The sequence below is a fragment of the Xyrauchen texanus genome, chromosome 16, assembly GCF_025860055.1.
Source record: "Xyrauchen texanus isolate HMW12.3.18 chromosome 16, RBS_HiC_50CHRs, whole genome shotgun sequence".
In the NCBI taxonomy this organism is placed as follows: Eukaryota; Metazoa; Chordata; class Actinopteri; order Cypriniformes; family Catostomidae; genus Xyrauchen; species Xyrauchen texanus.
In genome coordinates this window covers 25,297,711-25,318,939 of record NC_068291.1, presented here as the reverse complement: position 1 = coordinate 25,318,939, position 21,229 = coordinate 25,297,711, and positions in this window count along the sequence as shown.

The following is a 21,229-nucleotide window of genomic DNA, read 5'->3' as shown; positions in this document are numbered from 1 at the left end:
CGTGGACGGCTGAGTGGGTATACTAGTGAATGTCATGTGACTGGGGGGGCGTGTTCTGCACCTGAGGAACGTGTATGTGAACACATGCATGGTGGAGGTAAAAACCTGTTATGTTGTAGTTCAGCACAGCTCTCTTGTGTGTTTATTAATCTCACCACACGTACCCAAAGTACAACACATTAGAGGGTTTGGAAAACATTTCCACGGCTGCTGACATTTGGACAAGACATACGTTTTCTCTGAATGATGGCTCACTGGATTAATCTCTCTACTTTTGTACATGGATATGCAGCTCTAGCTTGCAAAAGAGTCAGAGGGAGACACAGATGTAATCCACAGTGAAATTGAGCAAGTCGATTCAGTTTATGGACTTAACTCTAAAGTGACAGCAACTGTGACAGACAACGGGTCCAATTTTAGCAAAGCTTTTAGAATGTTTGAACAATCAGATTCTGATGAGGAGTCAGAGGAAGATGAAGACATTCATTGATGTTGATCAGACATTCTCTATTGATTCTGATGGGCAGTTTTCCCTCCCTCCACACGCGAGGTGTGCATCACACACACTGAACTTAATTTGTCATGATGTTGAGAAATGGCTTGTGTGACCCTGTATAATTTAGCAAATTAATTATGAAAAGGAAATCATTAAAAAGTCTGTTAAAATAATAAACTAAAAGAAAAAAGAGTGTATGGAAAATAGTAAAACCTAAATAAAATGCATGTCAGTATAATCATAGACATAATAAATACATAGACGCCCTATTGGCCGCTTTGGAACGTTGCTGCGATATGTCAACGCGTCCGCCATTTTGCAGAGGGCAAGACTGCGCTGTAATCAAATGCAAGTAAACGGGTGAGTTGCGGTTTTTCTGGATAAAAACAAAAATAACGTTTACATTTATCAACCGATTTCAGTGGTTCGTACATGGTGTAACGAGTACTTGTCATAAAATTCGGTTTTAAGAAAATATTTCGATTTTCAGGAAATTTACTTTATAATATAAAATATAAGATAAAACTATAAATCATGTCAACTCATGTCTCGACTTTCACAGCTCGCAAGCAAGCTATTTTAGTCTGACTAACTGCGGTGGCCAACTAACATTACTATTACTAATTATATAACGACCAAATACAACCAAAAACAAATGTTCAGTCTTACTTGTGAAAAGTAATTCCCCGAGACCTGTTTTCAATAGTGCGGTGATTTGTGCAGCCCCAAGCAGCACATGAGGCAGGCATTTTTTCGTACGCTGACGTACGCTCCAGCAGCTGACGTACGCTCCGTTGACGTACGCTCCAGCAGCCAATAGGGCGTCTATGTATTTATTATGTCTATGAGTATAATGATTGACATCGTAATGATTGTCCAATTACGTGAGGTCTAATTTGAATGTCCCGCCCCCAGCACACTAGTTGCTGGATGGGGAAAGACATTTATTTTCAGCAGCAGCGAAACTTTGAGCAAAGTTTCAGAGAGGATAAAATAGATACATTTACATGTTCTATTTTCTTTGGATTTGGTGAGTATGCATTTTGTCATGTGTAACTGTTATAAATGTGGTCAAATGTGTACTCTCAATTAAAATGTATTAAATTGAGAGAGAATGAAAACGTATTCATTTGTCAGAATGTAATGCAGATAAGTTCTGTTGTTTTTCAAGGTTAAGGAGATGTAATCCTTAAAAGATGATGTGTATATGAGTTCCTAATGTTCATATTTTGTTGGTGATGATGAACGAGTAGTTTGTTTAATTAAGTAGCATAATGTTAACTAATTTAGTCGTAGAATTACAACAGAAATGTAACTGAAAAATGTTAAACAGGGTAACAAGTACGATGTACTGTTGTTAAAGTAGAAGCAGTTAATTTAATGTTTTGTAAACAAAAGAACTGCCTGTTATATATACAGGTTAGTTTTTTTTTCCTATGCTGGAATTGCGTTCGTTTCAGCGTGACGATGCAAATGGCGAGCCTTTCCCCAGCGAGATGAACACTGACTACTGTGAGAGTTAAGATCCAACCAACACACAAGGAGTTGGGTAGGACATTTCTGATTACCTGCTAGTATTTTTGTCCTATAAACTGAACCAAGCTTTGTTTTTGAGGGACTGCTCAAAGAGTGTTTTTTTGCTCTGATTGATTTTTCCGGAATCTTTGAACCTACTGGCCTATGGATACCCAGGTGAAAAAGACGTACAATTAAGTGTATTAAAAATGCATTACATTATATTTGTATCGTACTAAAAACATATTTAAGTACATTTTTAATACACTTAATTGTACGTCTTTTTCACCTGGGTAATATTAGTAGTAAGTACATATCAATTGACACATGTGCTACACTTGCAGCAAATGAGTACAAAGTCATCTACAAAAGTGCTTTGTAAAGTGCTCTGCACTGTGGACAAAGCTACTGTGACTTCAGAGTTACTAGAGAATTTTCTCAAGAAAAAAATCTCATAGTTCCTACTTCAACATGGTGGAATTAATTTCATGATGCCTAGTCCAGGATCACTGACATTCCAGTTGCTGTACTAAATTCTATTTGCACTCAATTTGGAATAAAATGCATCACTGATCGAGAGGATCTGTTCTTAAAGGAATATTGTATTGTGTTGAATCCACTCACTGTAGCACTAGATATATTGCAAGGAGAAGATAACTGCTATTTTGGAACAATTCTTCCAACCCTGGAGATTCTAATGTCCAATACACTGGCAGTGCTGGACTGGCTTAGGATGACAGCATCTCTCCCTGATGTCATTGTTCAGGTAATCTTATGAAGCTTATGCAAATAGCTAATTTCTTGGTTCACCCATGGTTTAGACATTTTTACATTATCTGTCATACTCTTGAATAATGTGAAGTGTCTATTTATTTTCTCATAGGCGATGAAAGTACTCTTTTCCTCTATGATAGACTATAAAGATGCTCTCCTGGCTACAGTCACTTTGGCCAAATTTTAGTTACGTTGGCTCAGAGAAGAGAAGAAAGACACAGTCAGGGCAATGTTTAACACGGAGTGCTGTAGGTTTCCTATTGAAGAGCAACAGGAGAAAGTTAAGCAGCACCACATCCTTGCTTGCTCCAGTGATGGCTTTTTTGTATTTGAACAAGAGGAGATTTTTCTACACTGCTGAAATAGAGGTCATGGGATATTTGAAATTTGCAGGGTCTGAGCTGGGTGTTCTCAACCAGTTTAAGGATATCTCACTGAAATACAACACTGCCACACAATCAAGTGCACCAGTTGAAAGGCTTTTCAGCCTGGACAATCTTGTGCTGACCCCCAGAAGGGCTTTCAAGCAAACGTTTTGAGAGACTTACATTAAAGAGGTACAACAACGTTTTAGAAATGAGGCAGCACAGTCAGCTGAGCAGTAGCTCAAGAAATTATGATTTGAGGTACTCTTTGCTTTAAAAAGTCTGTTAAAGTTTATAGCTTGTTTACATTTTATAAATTTGTCATTTTTGCATAACATGATAATTAATGTTTTTGTTTTAGAATCTCTTATACATTTGTCAGATGATTACACATGCTTTCAAGCAGTTGTGTTGTTGATGTACCATACTGTAATATGCAATAATATGCATACTACTGTTACTGCAGTTTTATTATGGGTTATTGAGTCAGGATTTGCTTTTGTTTTTGGTAGCTGTCATTGATAAGCCATTTTATACAATATGTTTAAATTTTTTTTTATTAAATAATTGTTTAATAAAGCTATGCTTAATAGACTAACCTATTCCATGTTTCACTCCAATAATATAATATAAAAAAAAGTTTCATTTTTATTGTTTATTTGGTCAAGGTTGATGTGGATTTTAATAAGTAATTAGTAATAATTTATTAATTACTTTTTTGGAGTAACTTACCCAACAATGATTATGTATATAGTTTGCTCGTTCTGCTGTTCTGTGCTTTCAATATTTTGCTTAATTTTTTGCACGACTTGCCTCATTTGCACCTTTTTAATTCTTCACTGTTTGTAGTACATACTAATATAGATTTATACATATAATAGTTATTTTATTTTACCTCAAGGCTATAAGTGAACTTTTTTTAAGTTCATCATGTGTACATAGTAATATCCTACGAATCACAGCATTGATTAATTGAGCTAGTTGAAATCAGGGTTCGAAAACTCCAATCACAAAAGTTTATAGTGGCATTATCATGCAGTTGACTACAGATGAAGGTAGAGATAAAGATGTCTCTGATCTTGCTCTCCTGTTGTTTTCCATCACTTTCAAATCTGAGCGCATCTTGTCCACGTAAAGTTTTCTTCAACAAAACAAGACAATTAAAATTAACTCGAAATATTTCACGGAGTCATCCATTGTTTATGTTTTGAAGTCAGCTGGGCTGTTGTTGCATCAAGTTCAGGCATTACTGCCAAAATGGATTCACATGATTATGTCAAAACTTATTTAAATAAAGCTCCTGCTTTCATGTCCCTGGTGGAAAAAGTATACTGGTGTAACCCAGTGTAGATACAGAAACAGAATTGTATTATAAAGGCATTATTATGAATTAAAAAATAAATAACATACTTGTTGTTAAATAGAGAAGAAAACAACATTAAAAGCATGTCATTTAGTTAAAGGAAAAACTAAGAAATGCACAGAGAGAGTTTTAGTATTGCACAATCAAGAGACATCATGCATAGTCTGTTATTGGGAAGAGATGCTGGGAAAACAACTGATAAAATATCAAGCAAAAAGTGAGATCTAAGATAGAAACAGACAAGCTGAGTTGATGGTTATTTGGTTTTGTATGAGTTATTGTGTGTGGTTGAGTTTCACTGTGAAAGTTGTAACCTAATCTACTACATTGCTCATGATAAAGATGGTGAGCCACCCACAGGACGATATTTGATGAGGATATTTTGAACTGTTTCTTTCCCTGGAAAGAAGAACTACTACGTTCATCGAAAAGTGGATCAGACAGACATTAATTGCCATCAACTTTCACCAGCGTTTCCCTGCATCAAAGGCAATCCACGAGTTCACACAGCCACAGAGTTCATTTTTACATACAGCCAATGGTAGGACTGCACTATTGCATCTAAAAGGGTTTCATATTGCAACTGGACTCAGACAATTTAAGTAAATATAAAGGAAGAAACCAAACAAGAAACAAAAAGACATTTATATGTTAATTGTGTACTATGTTTTTGTTTTGTTTAAACTATTGTAGAGTGTTGAAGAGATATTCTGTTTGAAAAGGTTGAAAAATTGGTTTATTGTATGTAAATTGTGATTTACAATTGTGATTTTTGAGCTGCTTGAATTTACATTTGTGTAAGAAAATACCCAACAGCATTAACCTACTTTAAAGAATAAATAGGTAACTAAAAATACAACACTAAACCAATAATACATTAGAGCGGTTAAATAGATGAGGCAAACTTATACTAAATTAGAGCGAGTCAAAAGAAATACTCTTAAAAAGGGTTGTAAATCTTTAAGCCAAAAAGACAAGAGACAAAGAAACCTGGTTTTCTTCATTCTTTATTTTCTTTGTTGTCTTTATTGTTCAGTATAATTGTATACATTTGCAAGTGCATTGTATTCATTTGTTTCCCCCTGCCTGGTGAGAAAAGTTGTTAATTTTCAAACAGAGAAATAAAATGCAACATAAATAATAATAGCAAATTCAACTTACAATTCTTTCTCTGTTTCATTTGAGTGTTTATACTACTTTTCCCATGAACCTAGAGTACTGGTCCCAAACACCCTCAGTTCTACTTACCTTATACTTACTTGAAGCTGAAATCTTTTAGTGCTGAGGGTGGCTGTTACACTTGGAATTTAATAGGAATTGTTAAAGTTTCACAATTAACTGATTTTAGTTCAGGAACTAGTTTCATAATTGGGTGGGAAAATGCAAGTACATTACGAACTTGACCCTGTGGCCTCTCTACTAACCAGGCTAATCATGAAATTAACATAGATTTGGTATCTAAAGAAGTAGACCTTTCTCTGACGCTGTGGCAGACAGCATAAAAAAAATCCAAAGAAAAATATTTTCCCCTGTGGTTTTCAAGGCAACACTGTTTCCCCTCTTAGCACTGTATTCTGTGAAAGCTGATGTTGCACCTGAACTCTCAGACTGTCTTCCTCTCTCTTTCTCTTGCCCGGGATTGAAATCAGAATCCCAGTGTGATCTAATGCAGACTCTTGTCTCTATGAGGTTTTGTCACGAAAACGGCTCCAAAGAACTTCAGTCTGCCTTTCAGTAGGGACCAATTCTCAGGGGGCCTTCTGCAGGGGGGCTGCACTCTTTTACTTCATGACTCATTGATCTGTTTCAGTCTGCTCACCTATTCAGCCTCTTAATGTCCTACTGTATGTGTTTCTGTGTGGTGTGTGATTTGTGTACATTCAGCATGACTGTCAAAGTCATGCCTTGATATTTCCTGGTCCAATTTTCAGCGTGGTTGCGTCTTCTGAGATAAAATAATGCAGAGGTTGTAAAGACAGTAGAGGTCATATACCTTGCTGGTGTAAGCATGTGTCTGTTTTCATTTGATGTGGTGAAGAAAGGTTAAATGCCTATTTTTTTCCCTGCAAAAATAAGAGGTCAAAGGTTAGAATAGTGGGAGCACAGACATTTCTTATATCATCTTGTATCACATTAACATTTTGCAACACTTCTCCCTTTCACACCCCTGGAGCAGATAGGGTAGAAGGTCTTGCTCAATGGCCCAACAGTGACCGCTTTACATATAATTTGACTGTGGTTTTATGTGACTATTGGGATAGTGGAAACTTGTAAGTTTATACATTCTTGAATGTTTATGGCTTGTGTGATTTTGTTTGTTAATTATTTTGCATTTGTTCTGCTCTTTTGTTTGTTGAAGTTGTTTTGTAGGGGTAAGTTGCCATTTTGGTGTCCCCCTTTTCTCCTCTTTTGTTAGTTAAGGAGTGTTAGAATTGTGTTTGGTTTATTTTACTATTTTGGCCTTGACTCACCCTGAAGCCATTTTCCCTTTACACTATCTGTGTTGTGTGGCATTTAAATGTGGGTATCACTGTAAATCAGTGGTTCTCAAATTGTTTTGTTCACGCCACCCTTTAAACCTATAAATAATAAATCATGAAAATTGAAAGATTATTTTAATTGAAAAACCTGCAATGAAAAACCCCTGCATTTGTTTCACTTTGTGTTGCTGTTGAAACATTAAAAAAATATAGAAAAATAAGAGAAAATAAAAAATCAGAACATAACTTTACATTTTTGTATTTTTATATATAGATATAGTTCAGTGATGCTGCTTTGTATGAACAGTATATAATCAGTGGCTGCAGTGAGCCTTTTCACTGCACATTGTTTCAAAGCAGGGCTGCAGCTTTGATATTGCCACTCAAATTATTTTCAATGTTGAGCTTAAATCTGTACTTTGTCTTGAGTGAGGCAACAGCAGAGAACCCTGTTTTGCACAGATATGATGTAGCAAAGTGGAGCAGAATTGCAACAGTCTTCTGACCTGTGAGTGGGAACTCCCTCCCCACACCAAGCCAGAATTCACAGAGCGTTTGTGATGGGAACTTTAGCCTCATGCTTGAGTCAGAAGTCATCTCAATGAACTGCTCTTCCTCAGAGGAGCTCAGATCAGCAGGTGCTGTAGCAGTGAAAGGACCTCTCACCCAGTCGAATTTCACACTGTTGTCAGGGAAGTACTTCTGAAAATCACCTCTCAGAGCAGAGATGTGTTCCAAAAGACATGGGATCACTGTGATTTCTGTGAGCTTGATAGTTTTGGAAAAATTAGTTCATTAGATTCATTTGAAAATCTATTTCCTTGCTCAAGTTTGCTGCCCCGCATCTACAATTATTGAATTGGTCTGTCAGATTAGGTGCTTGTCTTTGTCCTGCAGCTGGAGGTTTAATTGATTCAACTTGGTGAACATGTCACTGAGATATGCCAGCTTTATTAGAAATTGTTCATTACTAAATTGCTGGCAAGCTCGTTCATGCCTTCTTCCTGCAAATAAATTCAAAATTGCTCCCGGAGCTCAAAAACTCATTCAGTGAGTTTAAATCAACGAAGCACACATACACTATTAATAAACATTTCTTGTTATGATCAGTGGTCTCATCGACTTTCATTTTCTCAATGCACTGTTCCTCCAAATCATTTACAATATAAAAAATGTATCTTGATATTGTGTCTTTAAACATTGGGATAGTCTTTCATTTTATGACACTCGCCTCAACAAGCATAACTGACACCATTTCTGTGTCAGAGGGAAGAATCAACTCTTCTGAAATCATGTGTGGTTTCTTGAATTGTGCAATGCGATACGCAACTTTGTACGAAATCATTTGCCCTTACGCTGATGCTGAAGTGGCTTTTACAAAATGAGTTTGCGGCCCAATAATATTCATCAAGTTTTCTTTTTAAAAATGTTGAACATAATTCGGATGCATTGTCTCAATGTGTCTTCTTAATTTGGTGGGTTTCATACTGTCCGCTGCCAGCATTTAAAAACATAGGACACATATAGGTCTCTCCTCCTCATCAACAACATTAACAGTGAAACCGAGAGCAAGATATGCCTAGTCATATTTTCTGCATTTAGCTTTTGAATGACCAGCACCTGACTGGGATGTCTGTGAGACCTCATCTACACCTTTTCTCTACCCTTTCACAAACTTAATCTTCCAAGCTACATCCGTTGCCACGTCTGTTTTTTTTTTTTCTGCTGATCTACCGCGACCACATCTCCCGCAAACATCTCATTACCTCTTTTTTTACATAGTACATAGAGGTGAAATTAACAGGCTATGGAACATGACCATGTCTCCATTAGATAAACTGTTACAATCTCAAATTGAGCCCTTCCCCCAGCTTGTATGGCATGCCCAAAATGAACTCAATCTTCCAATCAGACAAGAACTTTGATCCTCTCAGAGATGGGCCTGTCTTCCCCTTTCAGGCTGTAAGGGGAGACAGCATGGCTCTAATGCCAGTATATCCATATGTAAATCTCCATTGAAAATTCAGCTTGAGACAGTGTGTGTGCGTGCATATGTGTACATCGGCAAATTACAAACAGAAATCCTAAAACTGTTGGCTTATAAATGGTTGTGCTACAACTGCAGTATAATATAGCTGGAAAGCTTGTATGAGCATCCCCAATTTGTTTAAAGTATTTGATTCTATTATGTTAATTATTCTCACCTGTGTGCTAGGCTTGGAGAGCATGCTGCTGTGTGTGATTGCAGGGAGGTGCTAATAATATTTTACTTAAATGCCATCTGCTCAGATTGCTAAGGCAGAGAGACAGAAAAAACTGAGTGAAACAAATAAGTTTGTGCTCACTGTGAGACTGGTGAGGTTGAGATAGAAACACTTTCTTGTTCTCTGTAATAAAGATACAAGAGAGAATTACTTTGAAAATAATCATATCATATTTTCCTAAAATGTATGACAGAGATGCAGTCATGACAGGGCATTTTCATTTGTCACAGCCACATCTGTCACTAGTTCATTCACTGTCTGTACAATAGAATAATGTGAATATCTTTTAATATCTTACTGAAAGTCTATTCTATTATTGTACAGTCATGTAATTTTTATTTTTATAGCACTTTTCACAACATACATTGTTTCAAAGCAGCTTTATACAAAATCAAGCTGTAACAGAAAATTAAGCTGTAATGTCTTAAAGTCCTCATTGTATGGTTTAATTGAATAACGTGGTTTAAGATAGCACCTTAATAACTTATTTGTCTATAGATACCCAGTGAGCAAGCCAAAGGTGACTGTGGTAAAGATTTTGGTTAATGGCTAAACAGCATGAATATCGTCACAATATATTTTATACCCTGTTGTCTGCCCTGTGTTTCTCACTTGTCATCTGTCCCGGACTACACTTCCCATAATTCCCTGCCCTCATCACTGCCAATTTCATTGTTCTCACCTGTGTTTAATTTAATCATCATCCTTGTGTATTTAAGCCCTGTTGTTTGTTCATTCGTTGTCGGTTGTTAAATGTAATGTATGTGTTTTGACCCTGTGCCTCACCCATGTTCATGTTTTCTCTTGTGTATATCTTTGGTTTCCCATCGTGGATGTTTTGTTTGTTCCAGTCGTTTGTCTTTGTTATTTTCAATAAAACTGCATTTAGATCCTCACTCCTCGTCTGATTCGTAACAAATATGATGCCAATATTATTTATCAATATGTAGTAAAAGTCATGTTTTTAATTAGTACACTGAGTAGATGTTGGTGGCCAATGATTTTAACTAAAGGATTGCAGTGCACACAGATGCAGTGCCCATTTGTTATTTGGCTGATGAAGGCCTTAGTTGGCATTTATTTTATTGTCTATATATTCCATTTAAAGAGAGTGTAGTATATCCTGTGACCAAGATGATGCAGGGAGAGATCAGTGAGGTGCATCGCAATTCGGCTGGAAGCTTGTGGCAGTCCATTTCGGTGAAGTCTATTCTAGGTCCACAGTTCAAGAAGTGACCAGTGAAGCATCCCGTCTTACAGTTGGGCTTGGCAGTAGTTTATCTTCTGTGATGTCCATTTTAGTAGAATTAAGTGATGTCTGGCTGGCACAGACTGCAGTCAGTGGTCATCACTTAGTGACATATAGCAACGAGAGTGGGACATTGGGCAGATTCTATGCAATTCTATTCAAGAGGATGAAACCAATCAGGCCAAATGCTATGCTATTGACAAAACTGACAAATTTACTGATGTAGAGGATGGGGCAAAGTGTTGCTTCCATATAAGTGGCTTAATGTTCTGCATTGCATGAGTCTTAATTTAAATCTACCTGTTACATAAATATTCCCTCATTGGTCCTGGAGAGAAAAACATCAGGATGCGCATACTAAACCTCAATGTCTGCTTATTTTGACCTTTTGGGGTGTCACTTCCTGATCATAATTTGTGTGGAGTCTCATTTTATTTTCTGCAGGTTCACTTGGAGCGCACATGTGCCTGTCGCCATGGAACAAAAAAATTGTCACTGAAATTATGTGGTGGGCCCCATCGTAGATGCCCTCAAACTGATGTTGACAGAAATTTCCGTCTTAAGCACTGATCCAAGCTCAAGACATCTAACATAAGGTAATGACCTTGGTGTTATAAGCTAATAGATCGGTTTAGATAGACTAAGGCGACTAAATACTGTTTCATTTGTGAGTAGGAATAGAAAGAAATAGAAGATATCAGGTGTTGATTCACTGATTAAAGAAAGTAGCCCCATCTGGGCTTAATTCAAGCTTTATTCTACGACATTTAGATGAAGCTCAGTTAATAATTCTTGGGCAAATAAGAAAAGTAATTCAGAGCAGTCATTCGAATCAGAGACTAGATTTGGAAAGAATGATTAAATAATCACTGGGAAAGATTAAAACAGGCCAACCGTGGATGACAACAACAGAAAACAAAACAAATTACAAGGCCTCACTATGTCCCTGGAGGGTATTGGTTACTGTATGGGTGTAATCTTGGGAATATTATCTAAGAGTGTGTTGTTTTTCACTGCAGCCAGACTTAAATTGGCTTTTATAATTAATAAAGATTAATTCTATGCTCTAAAGATTCCAGATTCTATTAAAGGGATAGTTCACCCAAATTCATTTCCTCGCCTTTGTTTTTTCAAACCACTGATCTACAATATAGAACTGGCTTGCTTTGCAGTTCTATATAACATAGAACTGGGTTGTCATCATAAAACTGAAGCCACTGTGGCACCAAATTTGTATGCCCAAACATTCCAGTGTGCCTACTGGCTTAGTAGGAAAGCGTCTCATTTCAAAGAGTGAACATTATCCATTCAGTCACAGATTTTATATCTGAAATCTGCCTGTCCAGCCTTACAACGTAAACCTTTTACATATGTAATTGTTAATATGCAGGAATCCTGCTTAAGCCTGAGAGAGTTATGCATATCTATATCAGACAGTAGCTCTTGGGGCAGGTGGATGACATTGCAATCTGCATATGTCTTCTCCCTTACATTGAATATTATTCATAACGAGCAAACTAAAAGCTATCACGATTGTCACTAGGGAGCGAAATGAGACTGAAACGGTGGCAGTATCAACTCTCTGTCATTGAGGGCCTATGGCATTTGGGCCATACCAATATGGCCACTCGAACACTTCCAGTGGCTTCATGTTATGCTAAATGTTTATAGTTGTGTAAGCAATCCAGTCATTCATATATATATATATATATATATATATATATATATATATATATATATATATATATATATATCTTCTATATTAGAGCTGTCAGTATTAACAATGCATTTGATTAATTTGAGTTTTCTCCTATGATAGAGCCACAGAGGATGTTATCTCAAGAAAAGAAAATAATCTCTGACAGCGCTTCCCCTTGAGTAATAAAATGATGGAGAAAGGAGCTCTTAGTGCTATTAAAATGTACAAAACAATCCCAGATGGGACTTGTAATAGAAGTCAAGTATTTTTCAGCTTACGAAAGGCGCATTTTAATTAACACAGAGGCAAACCAAATCTTAACTAACACCAAAATGCAGAATGAAATGTTTTGGTCTGCAAGTGCTTTTCATGGTGATTTCAAAGCGGCACTCGACGCAGCTTCACAATTGCTGTTGGAAAGCGAATAACCACAGTCTACAGGCAGAATAACATTGTGGAGTATGTGAGTTTAAGAGATTTAATGCCCATTGCAATAAATATGCAACCAAATGTGGAAACTAGTTCTTTCAATTAGCCAAACTCCCACTTTAGTCAACCTCGACTTTGTAAAATGTTTAATGTTACTTGAATTTGTGCTACTTTAGTGCATTTGTATTTTTATACTGTGTAAGTTTTTGTTTGGAAATTGTAATAAAGCATAATATTGTTACATATTATTTTGTTTTCTTTCCTATGATGGATATAAATGCATTTGGACAAGAAGTATATATACTGTCAAATTACATCTGTCTGGTGGCCAAAAGTTTGGAATAATGTACTGATTTTGCTCTTATGGAAATACATTTTTAACTTTTAATCACCAAAGTTGCATTCAACTGATCACAATGTATAGTCAGGACATTAATAACATGAAAAAATACTATTACAGGTGCTGTTTTTTTTTTATATCAGTAATGTCCTGACTATACTTTGTTCTGCCACTTAAGTGAATTAATGTACCAATTTCCTTCCAAATCAGCTTAATCTCATTATTCCAGACTTTTGGCCGCCAGTGTATATATATAATTAAACTGAAACTAGAAAAAGATAGGGGGGAGAAAACGAGTGAAAACTAACCAATCCAACTTACAAATAAGAAATAAAAATGTATGAAAAACTGAACTGAATTGCATCCAAGGTACTTATGCAAATCCTGGGTACATTTCATCAGTAGACACACTGGATGTGTACAAGAACTGCAGACAGGAACCTTTTTATGCAATAGTTTTAGGGCAGTAGTGGAAAATAAATTCAGATACATCCATCTAAAAAGGATTATTTTTAATCAGTGACTCTAATTCCTTTGAATTTGTCTCTTGAGGGAAGTCGACCTCAACATTGTGGCCTTTGATGTTGTTCCAATGCAGGTATTCACCAGAACCTGATGTGTAAGGTGGCTGCAACTTCTGCTTTTAAGCCCTTGGATCATTAGCATACTCTCACAAAACACAACATTGCAAGTCAAGTCAATTCAAATTATTTTTATTTGTATAGCGCTTTTGACAACACACAGTTTCAAAGCAGCTTTACAGGAAATCATGCATTAACAAAAAAATAAACTGTATCTATAAAGTGTCAGAGAGAAAATTGTGTATAAAAATTATATAATTAAATAATTATTGTATTTAGATCCCTGTGAACAAGCTGAAGGCAACAGTGGCAAGGAATACAAAACTCCATAAGATGATGGTTAATGGAGAAAAATAACCTTGGGAGAAACCAGTCTCACTGTGGGGGCTTTAGTTTGTCGTCATCTCTCAGCGACATGTAGCAATGGAGTCCGACACAAGCAGGAACGGAGCTGGATCTGGCAGGCTCTGTGTGGCAGGGCGGTGGGCGGGGCCGGGTCATGATAATACACACCCGGTCCCTTATCTGGATAATTAAGCCTCCGAGAGGGATAAAGACCGATGGCAGAAGGTGGTGCGACGATAGAGAGATAGTTTACGGACATGTCCGTCATGTGTGTGTTCGCCCGGACGCGGTGAACGGCCGCCGTCCGCGAGGCGAGTGGGGACTGGACTCCCCAACTGCCTGGAGCGATGGAGCTGCTGCCAGGGGCGGAGGAGAGCCCTGCCATCCCCCAAAAACGTGGAGGGGTCGGAGGAAGACCGCCGTCCGCGAGGGGAGGAGGGAAGTTTTCCCCACCGCCTGGAGCAGTAGGGCCCCTGCCAGGGGTGGAGGAGTGTCCCCACGAGTCGCCGAGAACGTAGAGGGGTGTTCTGACTGCCGGGGGTCGTGAGTCTGACTCCGGTCTGCCTGGGGAGAAGCGGCTGTCGTCCGCCTGAGAGGTTGGAGAAGTGATTGAGGACCATGCAACTGTTTATCTGAGAACCGGCGAGGACCATCTCTCTCTCTCTCTTTCTCACTGCCACTCTGCGTTGGCCTTTTCCCTCTTGTTTAAATTGTAGTGTTTTTTTGGGGGGGGTACTACACTGTTACAGGAAGTACCCCCCCATTTCAATTATTTCAGTTTCCCTACCCTTGTCCCCTCCCTAGTCCAGGTAGATGGGGATGACCTGCCGGCAGAGCAGGCTTAAAGCACGCCTTCCCCCAGGGAAAGAGGGGGGGTTGTACGTCAGGCCGGAGCTCCCCAGCCTGAGAGAACAAGGGAGGAATGTGGCAGGGGCGGAGGGCGGGGTCGGGTCTTGATTATACACATCAGGCTAATTAAGCCTCCGAGATGGATAAAGGCCGATGGCAGACGGTGGTGCGACGAGAGAGAGAGATGTCCGTCATGTGTTTGTTTGTCTTTTGGTTTAAGTTATTAAAATATTATTTATATTGTCAAGCCAATTCTCGCTGCCTCCTTACCATTGAACTCCTTTACACTCTGGTAACCTCAGGATATGAATCCTGAAGTTGAGACATGGAAACAAATAGAATAATATTAGCGTAGATGCCATTCGATTTTATGCCATTTGATTTATAGATCATGAAGGATGTTTCTGGTTCCGACAGACCTAAGTATAGCAGCCTAATTGTGAGTTGAAGGATAAATTATGTGTAAATAGATGAGTCTAGTCTAGACTTAAACTGAGTAAGTGTGTCTGCATCCCGAACAGTATTTAGGGAGACTATTCCATAGTTTAGGTGCCAAGTCTGAAAAGGATCTACGTCATTTTGTGGATTTTGATATTGGAATTTTGTGATCTTAATAAACGTGTCAGAAGGTCACTCAAGTACTGTGGAGCTAGACCATCCAAAGCTTTGTATGTAGTTAACAGAATTTTTAAATTACTATGAAATTTAACAGGTAGCCAATGTAACAATGATAAAATGTGGCTAATATGATCATATTTCTTGGTTCTAGTTAGCCCTCTGGCAGCTGCATTTTTAACCAACTGAACTTTTTTTATTGAACTTGCTGGATATCCTCCCAGTAATGCATTACAATAATCTAGTCTTGCAGTCATGAACGCAGTGATTCATTTCAGCATTAGCAACAGTGAGTATGTGTCGTAACTTAGCAATATTTCTCAGGTGGAAGAATCCTGTTCCACAAACATTGGAAATTTGATTTTCAAAGGACAGAATCGTATAAAATATAACACCTAAGTTCTTCGCTGTAGAAGATGACGTAACAGATCTGATTTGGTTTCCTTGGTGAAATTTGCAAATTCACCAAGGAAACCAGAGTACGGCTATACTGATCTATACTGTATACTGTAGGAAGGGCAAAAGATGACAAAGATTATGTATTTATATCTGACAGTGTCACATTAAGCATTGATAGCTCAAAAGACTTAAACTTATATCCTGTCCTCTGAGTAACACCAAAAACGTCACTGTAAATCGTAGCAACACCTCCTCTTCGTCCCTTCAGACGAGGCTCATTTTTATAACAATAACCTGGGGGAGTAGATTAATTTCATATATTTATCTGGTTTAAGCCAGGTTTCAGTTAAGCAGAGCTAATCCAAACTAAGATCTATAATAATTCCATTTACAATTAGTGTTTTGGTAGAAATATATCTAATGATTAGTAGCCCTATACCTTTATTTGACTGTAATCACATTTCTCTAAATGATTTAGTGAAAGTTTTGTGTTTGGTAGTTCGGGGAACAGACACAGTCTGTATATGATATCTAGATGATACAGTCTCTATGTGTTGTATTTGTGACCTGTGTGATGTCTCAAGGCAGCTAGCAGACATTCGGATTAACCACTTTGTCTGCTTCCTGACCTGGGTCCCAGTTAGTCAGACGGAAATGAAGGAGACAAGCCCACAAACAATGAAACTAAACATGAGAGAAAGAATGCTATGTGCACTGTGAATTTGAAGAAAATTCTTGTCTTGTTTACTCTGATGAATTTTCATGATTCTGTAAAGAAACGTGCATCTCAATCACTCACCCACACACAAAACATTTTCCTTATAGATTCAACCATATCTAATCATGTTAATACTACTTAAATGCAATGCATTCATGTAGCTAATGTTTTAGTTTTTTTTTTACAAAAGGCTGCAGGTCAAACAACATGACTGTAAAACCATACTAAATTAAGCTTGTGGACTTAACAGTTCGTATGTATGGTACACATGTACAGTTTAAAAATATGCTATATGCTTATATAAATTTAGTTCGAAATCTTTTTGTTTTAGTTTCAAGGATAGAACATGAACACTAAAGATGGTGACTTCAAATAAAATGCCATAATTTAACACAAAATAGAGTAGGTTACACATAACAGAAGTTAACCCAACTATTAAAATTTACTTGGGGCCAAAATTACTTGGTTCACTCTTATATTCATTGTTTACCATTCCATTTTCTCTTCATTACAGTCACACAGTTTCACTTCCTGACAGAGTTGCTGATGCATCAGATCCGAGGCTGTCCTGCAAAAAATACGAACCCATAGCCCTAATGGTGCGTTAGGGGGATGCTGATTGGCATATCTGATGAGCCCTGCCATTTGTGTGTGTCTAACCTGGCTCCTGCTTCTTTTAGTCTGAGTCGTGTATTTTCCTCTGTTAATGGTCCAGCAACAGCCATTCTTCCAGTGATAGCTGTCTTTTTGCTGCCTGTGTCAGTGGATGCTGCCTCTGCCCAGAGGGAAATGGCCAAATGAGACACACATCAAATGCAGAGTGGAGGCCATGATGAGGGAAATGAAGGTCTGATGATTACTCATTACACACACATACAGGATAATTTTTGTGTGGTGTTAGAGGGAGTGGGATGAAGACCGACTCACAACAAAACAGGCATTTCATGAGAATAGCATAATACTCAGCATAATGGTTTGTGTCTAGGGGCAATTCTTTTAGCAATGTCATATGAAAAAACATCACAATAACCAGGTAAATTAATGGGGGGGAAAAACCTACTTCACCACACTGTCCACTATGTGTCCTTTAGACAAGAGTCTCAAGATGGGCAGGCCAAGACAAAAACAGACAAGTATAACCACCACAGATAATTTATTTGGTGACTACTAGAGTAAATTATTTGTTGTTGCAATAAAGAAGGATATGCGCGCAAGTCACTAATGGCTCTACTAGTACAACACCACATTCCCCCTAACATAAATACACACCCATACCCACACCATCGGCTTCCTCAGTGGAGCCATAAAAACCAAATAGAAGTTTTCAGAGAAACTGCTTGCACACCACACTTGAAGATTAATTACTGTAGCCTACTGCTGTGAAGATTCCTGAGGCAAATACACACCAGAGATTAAAAGTGCCAAACTCTTATAGTGGAATGATTTAGTGCCATCAAATTCTCTCTAGATTTTGCAGACAATGTGCAAGTAAACGTGTAGGATAAAGCATCACTGTTTAAGCACACGATCCAGGACATATAGACCATAGGCTATTGTTACTTGTTGCTTTAGGGACATTCACACTGAAAGCATTATTGAGTATATTCACGCTATTTTATAGTTGTTTTTCCATATGTAAATATGCACTAGATGGACACCTTTGACCGTTGCGCTGCATCTCACTGTTTTTTTTTATGATTTTTGTTTGCGTCTTACGTGAAAATGTCAGAAAAGACAAGGAAAGCATGAACAAAACCGGCATGTTGTTTCTCCCAAATGCAGCTGAAATTTTATCTAAGCATAGACGCAACATTTCAAGCAGAATTATCTGTTGTTTTAGTGGAGTACCTGTGTTAGCTGAGCTTCAGATGTGTGTGCTTGTCATCTGTGTTACTGGAAGGTCCTTGAAGTTCACATGCTTATGTATTCGCCTCTTCAAAGTCTCAGATTGGACGGTTGTTACCTTTTAAAGCCACACATAACTGGCAAAGGTAAGCATTGTTTTAGCACAACAGTTGATTGACTGTCAGGGATGCAGCAGGACTTATTAGTGTTTACACCTCAAATGCGATGTGTACACATGCGTTTTTGACTACATCATGTGTTTTTTGTGATCAGATCACAAAATGTTTTAGACCCCATTTACACCTGAATACAGGGAATATTTAGCGCTGACAACTTGTGATCAGATCACCCCAAACACATCTTAATACCAGGTGTAAATGGAGTTGTTAAAAAGCAAAATATAAACTACCGAAACTAGCAATCCAGATACAGTACCATTTTAAGTGTTAGTTGGAGTAAAAATAACTCAAATTAATTAGTTGTTGATATAATTAGCCTTGGGCTAATGCTTTGTTATATACCAACTCAAACATCTTTCAGGGGTGAGGCGCTGTCAAAAAACAGTCATAATAACATGTTTTTTTTGTTTGGCAATTTAAAAAAAATGTTAACGCAAAACATCACATTATCTGCTAAAAACATTCCTATGCGAGTGAAAACAGTTAAGATTCGTGGTGCTGCATCTCGCTTTTTTAGCGCAAGGACATGTTCGGTATGAAAGGCCCCTTGTGTAAATATAAAGGTGCACTATGTAACCTTTTCCTCATTAAAAACTCCTGGAGACATGAAATGTCAGTTGCTGTGTCTGTTTTGATTCAATAAAAATAATCGGTTCATAAGAGTTATTTGTTTGTCACACTACACTGGTTGTTCTGTCTGTTTTAATTCACTAAAAGATTTGGTTCATAAGAGTAATTTGTGTGTGAATCGGAATACATGCAATGTTGTTGTGTTTCGCTCATGAGCACAATCTCATTTTAAGAGATTCCCATTATTTTGCAGCATATGGTCTTTTTATCTCCCCAACATTCAATTCAGACAGCAAATGGACATTCACAACTCGGGAAAATATGTTTTCTTTTGCTGTGGGGCTGTAGATAAGCAAGCACCACTGCTAGAAAATGGTGCATGGAGCTGCTGTTTTACATGAAGCCGAAAACAGTAGCACAGCGCAAGCGGTAGTGGTCCACACTCAAGAGAGGAGATCACATTTCCAAATCAGTGGGATTCACATTTTCCTTTAATATCATGTACCAGTGCTAATACCCTTGCCATTTGCTAGTCAATCTTACATTTACATTTATGCATTTGGCAGACACTTTTATCCAAAGTAACTTACAGTGCCCTTATTACAGGGACAATCCCCCTGGAGCAACCTGGAGTTAAGTGCCTTGCTCAAGGACACAATGGTGGTGGCTGTGGGGCTTGAACCAGTGTCCTTCTGATTACCAGATTACCAGTAATGTGCTTAGACCACTACACCACCACCACTCCACATTTTGCCCATCTTCCATCAAAACTATATTCAGCAATCTGTACAGATGGTCAAATATACTAGTTTTGAATTTGATGGACTTGTCTTAGATCAACATACAGGACAATGACAATGCTTTACATTTAAGCTACCCATAACAAGTAAGTTTGATTTAATAAAGGAATGCAATAAAGCATCTTACCACTAAAATGTTCAAAATGTCCTTTTCTCCTAGCATTTTTCTGCGCAAACTTCACGATGTCTGTTATGTCCATATGATGCGCACGTTGGCTTTCAATGCTGAGAATTGTCCAGAGAGTTTGTCCTGGCTCATTTAGCTTCTCAGGCAGTTTTTTTTACAAGTTTTAATTTAAGAAAAAAGACCTCTCTGCACTTGCCAAAGTGAAAGGGATCTTTAAAAAAAGCTTCAAAGCAGTAGCCACATTTGCGACACTTGGTAAAATAGATGTATGCCTCAGAAGCAGTGGCTCGGTCAGATCTTTAATTGACCCCATTTCAATTATTTTTATTTCTAGCAAAATGGCACTTCGAAACGAAAGCAACTGTGATGGTAAATATGAGAAAATATCATTGTTGTAAGTAATTGGATGTGTTTCGGCAAATGCATGCAATAGATCACCAGCTGCATGTAGGAGTTCTCTCAGACTTAAAACTGAATTATCTCGCTATTGTATCCAACTCTTTAAAACAATGTTTGAGCTGGGAAACAGCTGTATCAATGCAACCATAAAATACACCTAATTTGAAATTTTCCTCAGCGTCTCACAGTGTCTTTCTATACTGGTGCTCGCAGCTGCCTCCCATTGATTTGGGAGGAAAAACGGACGAGATTCTGTAGTTTTGCATTAAATTCCTCTTTCGGTGTCGGTTAATCCGTTTTTGGGCCCCACTGGCATTTTTTCTTTTACTACTCATTATATGCAACTTGATTCACTCTCAAAACACTTGTGAAATTTGTTTGATGATTGAGGAATTTGATTGGATAAGAACAAAAACGAATTAAGAGATTGTGTTTGGCAAACACAGGTAAGCGATAATTAGTACCAAAATAAAAGTCCCATTGCTTCACGTAATTGTTTAACATTTGCAAATAGGCTTTGGCCTATTTATTTGCATCCAACATTTGGTGGCCTTTAGATGTGCGTCTAACAGTCAAAACATAAATACAACTTTGGATCACTATGTAGACTGAACGCTCAACGGAAAAGGAAACAGTAAAGAACGCACTGCTCCTAAAGAGGCAGTACCAAATTCTACCTTTTACAAGGCACACTTTGGTCAGAATGGAAGAAATGCGATTAAAGTGTTTACATGCCAGTATAAAGTGATTAAAATATTTTATAATTTCTCTGATTATAAGATTAATCGCTATATCATAATCTTGATAGATTTTGTTTACATGAGCTAC